The following is a 5,000-nucleotide window of genomic DNA, read 5'->3' on the forward strand; positions in this document are numbered from 1 at the left end:
CGTTTAAATTTACTGTATACTGTGTATATATAAAATATATATTTAACAAAAAAGTTTTACTATAAAATCAAAGCCGTATGTCTAACCAAGTTGTGTTCCAAATTTTAAGTTTATATCACAAAAATGTAAGATTTTGTTGAGGCGCTGTACCAAAAACAGCCACCGGGTGTCATCCATATCCATTGATTGTTTTTTTAATGCCTTTTCCTGTAAATTTCTGTCACTTGCATCACAAAACGTTTCCCAAATATGGAACCTTGAGACTCAGACCTTTCCGACTATATGCGTTTTGTCAAGATTAGAAAAGATTAAAATAAATGTTGTGATATGAAACATGACGCCGCCCACTAGGGGGAGGAGCCCACTAGAAGAATTTAAAGTACCGTTTCCATGGTAACGTAACGTCTGATTTTAAACGGTGAAATTTATGAGTTTGTAAGCTTTAGAATGAAACCTAATTTATGATGATTACTAAAATATTATACGAAAAAAGTTTTTTTTAAGGGGTTAATTCAATGCCATTTAGTTGAATCAGGTTAGCATTCTTAATTTTGTCCAAAACAATTAAGTTCAATTATTCTAAAATTAATATCAAGCAAAAGCCAAAACAAAATTGATTATTTTTATTTAGCGAAATACATTTTTTACAACATTTACAAATGCTATCTAATAAGAAAACCTTTTACAAAATCGTATTGGCTAGCCAGATGGTTTTATTACATCCATGGCCCAAAGTAGCTGTTTTTAATAACTAAACAACTTAAATTTTTATCAGCAGATCCTCAACCCCAAAATAACCTCCAAAAACACTAACACACCACAATCTCTTTTAAATATATAAAAGAACATTAATGTTTTCATCTTGATGGAAGTAAATTGAACAATCCTCAAATGTTATTTTCGGCCTACTTAACTGAAACACGTTCTTTCTAAATGAAAATATTGAGTTGAGCTTCAAGTCAGTTTAACACAATGCAATTTAGTTTGAACGAAAACGTGTTAAATGAAAAGTATTTTTTTAATAAACTGAACAGCATTCAGAAAGTTAATTTCTCTCACAATTCTGACTTTTTTCTCAAATTTGTGTGATATAAACTCACAATTGCGAGTCATAAAGTGAAAACTGAGATATAAACTCACAATTGCAAGAAAAATGTCAGAATTGTGAGATGATATCTTGCAATTCTGACATTTTCTGAGAACTGCGTGATATAAAGTCGCATTTGCAAGTTATAAAGTGAAAACTGTGAGATTAAAACATGCAATTCTGACTTTTTCTCGCAATTGCTAGTTTATATCATAATTCTGAGGGAAAAAATCTGGATTGTGAGGAAAAAGTCCCAATGACCTTTTTTATTTTTTATTCCGTGGCGGAAACAAGCTTCCATAAATTATCGCCCTTGGTGTTAACGGGCCTTTAAAGGCACAATTCGGATTCAAATATCCAAAAACCACTCAAACAGTGTTATATATTTTGTTGACTTGTGAACTTTATCCCAAATGTTTACTATTTACTATTACTCATCACTTTAACACACTCACATGTGTGTGATATGATCAAACAGCTGTAACACACATACAGGAGCAGAAGCGCGGCTGAATAAAAGCTCCGCCCACTCACGAGTCAAGACACGCCTTTGAGTTGAAGAGAAAAATTACATATTGTGCCTTTAAGTTGCTTTATCTGCATATAAGTTGGCTAATCAGTAATATGAATGATGTTTTACCAGTAGATCTATACAATACGTTGTATTTTATTTAGCTTAAATATGATCCTGCATGTTTCTCTTTATTTATTTTTCTATTGTATTATTGTTTTGTGTGCAATGGTGACGATAACTGAGGGTCAAAGGGTCTCTAATTAATGAAGTATTTATTGCTTTTCAGATATTGAGCGCACGCGACCGTCTCGGACAGGAGTGCGCGTGTTAGTGGCGGGTCCGCGCTTCCCGCTGTCAGCGCGAGCGCTGTCACTTGGCGCGGCCGCTGTTTGTACAGGTGTTTTAGTAAAGAAAACAACGGCAAGACGCTTCCAGTTCAAACACCCACCGCACTCCCGGCCTACTCGAAAAAGACGCGAGGAAAGAATAATATATGGTGGAAAATAATGCGAGAAAACGGCTGAAGGTTTGACAGATGAGCGGCGGGCCGTTGGGGAGTTCGAGTCTGTTTCCCGCGCGCGGTATTTTGAGTGATGGCGTGACTAATTTGTCGAGTGACCGTTGACGCTGAGGAGAGATTTTAACTGAACATCTCAAAATAACATTTAACACATGTAAGAAGCATCCCAACTCAAACTAGGACTCAACACAAACAGGTAAGACGTTATTTGTTATAAAAAACGTTTGCTGTCAATTTTTTGATAACCTGAATAGCACGTTATTGAAAGGTAAGCGAAAAATAGTCCTAATAAAAGTCACTTAAAATGCAATATATTTCATTTACTCCACCCTCATGTCGTCCCAAACCTTTATTTATTAAATTAATCACAAAACTGCGACTATCTTCAAAATATTTCCTCAGAGAAAAAGGCACACCGAGGAAAATAACTTCATAATGTTTTGATAATCATTCTAATCCAATGGGAATATAGAAGATACACACTGATAACAAGACGGAATCCATTTTGTTCCCCAGTTGATGAACAATAAAGAACATTAACACTGACAGCCAGTCAGAAATCACCTGGTTTTAAAACTACAGCGTTATCGTTGGTGTTGAGGAGGCTAATCAAACGAGCCTTACAAGAATAGTTCACCCAAAAATTAACATTTTGTCATTATTTACTCACCCTCAACACTGTAAACCCGTATAAGTTGGGAAAACTCATTTAGGTAATCAGTTACATCACATTTTTTGAGGTATATGATGTTCACAATTTAAAGTAAGCAGAACTATCAGGATTTTATTGTTCATCGGTTACAGTTGTGGCATGTACACAGCATGATGGGAAGGGTAAATAATATACGTTTTAAAACAGCTCGAATCCTGTATGTAACTCATGGTTTAAGTGGTCGAAAAGGATTGTGTTGAATTAACTTAATTTTCTTGAGTAAATTGAACAATCCTCAAATGTTATTTTCGGCCTACTTAACCGAAACACGTTCTTTCTAAATGAAAATATTGAGTTGAGCTTCAAGTCAGTTTAACACAATGCAATTTAGTTTGAATGAGAAAATGCTGTAAAATGCTGTTAAATGAAAAGTATTTTTTAAATAAATTGAACAGTATCAGAAATGTTTTTTTGTTTTTTTAAAGCGTGCTCTGTAGTTTTGTGGTCTGTCGCTTTAAATGCTCAATCTCTTTAAAATTAGGTGGATTCTGATTGGCTGTCAATGTTTTTATCGTTCATCGTTCTTCTGTGCCAGTTGTGGTGTGGACGATTAAAAATGTATAGTTATGCAAATCGTTATAGCTATTGTTAAAGCTCATTCCCGCAACTGAATAAAAAAAAAGTGAATTTATCTCACAGTTCATTATAAACTCATTATAAACAATTGCGAGTCATAAAGTGAAAACTGTGAGGTATAATCTCGCAAGTGCAAGAAAAATGTCAGAATTGTGAGATAACTTGCAATTCTGACATTTTCTGAGAACTGCCTGATATAAAGTCGCATTTGCAAGTTGTTAAGTGAAAACTGTGAGATTAAAACGAGCAATTCTGACTTTTTCTCGCAATTTCTAGTTTATATATCGTCATTCTGAGGAAAAACATCTGGATTGTGAGGAAAAAGTCGCAATTACCTTTTTTATTTAAAAAAATTAATAAAAAACTGTGCCGTTACAGTTGTGGTGTGGACGATTAAAACGATAAAAAAGTCAGAATTGTGAGATAAAAACAATACATTTTTCTCATAATTGCGACATTGTGTAACGCAATTCTAAGAAAAAAAGTCAGGATTGTCAGAAAAAGTCGCAATTACCGTTTTTATAAAAAAATTAAAAAACTGTGCCGTTACAGTTGTGGTGTGGACGATTAAAACGATAAAAAAGTCAGAATTGTGAGATAAAAACAATACATTTTTCTCATGATTGCGACTTTGTGTAACGCAATTCTAAGAAAAAAGTCAGGATTGTAAGAAAGTCGCTATTACCTTTTTTATAAAAAAAATTAAAAAATTAAAAAACTGTGCCGTTACAGTTGTGGTGTGGACGATTAAAACGATAAAAAAGTCATAATTTTGAGATAAAAACAATACATTTTTCTCATGATTGCGACTTTGCGTAACGCAATTCTAAGAAAAAAGTCGCAATTACCTTTTTTATAAAAAAAAACAAAACTGTGCCGCTACAGTTGTGGTGTGGACGATTAAAACGATAAAAAAGTCAGAATTGTGAGATTAAAAAAAAAAAAATTCTCATAATTGCTCCTTTGTGTAACGCAATTGTAAGAAAAAGTCGCAATTACGTTTTTATTTTTTGTTCCGTGGCGGATGCAAGCTTACACAAGTTACGCCCTTGTTGTTAACAGGCCTTCAAAGGCACAATATGTAAGCTTTACGATTAAAATATACAAAAACCACTCGAACAGTGTTATATATTTAGTTGATTTGTGTACTTGCATTATCCCAAAATGTTACGATTTCACAAAGGTAAGTAATATCTCAAATTGTGATTCCACACAGGTCAAGGCTTGTCGATCGAGAAGCGTTTGGTGCTTTAACTGCAGGTTAGCGATGAGCCAGAGGCTTCTGAATGCGCTGAAGCGGTAAAACCCTACAATTAGTCCATAATGAGGTTCAATTACACTTTATTGGAGATGTTAAAATGGAGCAGTGAATGGGGCCGTTGAAATGACCTACATGTGCAGAAGGAAAACAGGAGAGCGAGTGATTATTGTGGATGAGGGATGTGTGTGTGTCTGTTTCACGAGTGTTTTTGGAGTGATGTCAGACGGTAATAGTGACATTAACCGTGTGTGTGCGAGTCTCGTGTGTTCGCCTCTTCCATGTTGACCTGTAACTCGAGCCCCGCGACCTTTTATACAGTGGAACGTTTTA

Source organism: Gobio gobio, assembly GCF_949357685.1.
Source record: "Gobio gobio genome assembly, chromosome: 16".
Taxonomy (NCBI): Eukaryota; Metazoa; Chordata; class Actinopteri; order Cypriniformes; family Gobionidae; genus Gobio; species Gobio gobio.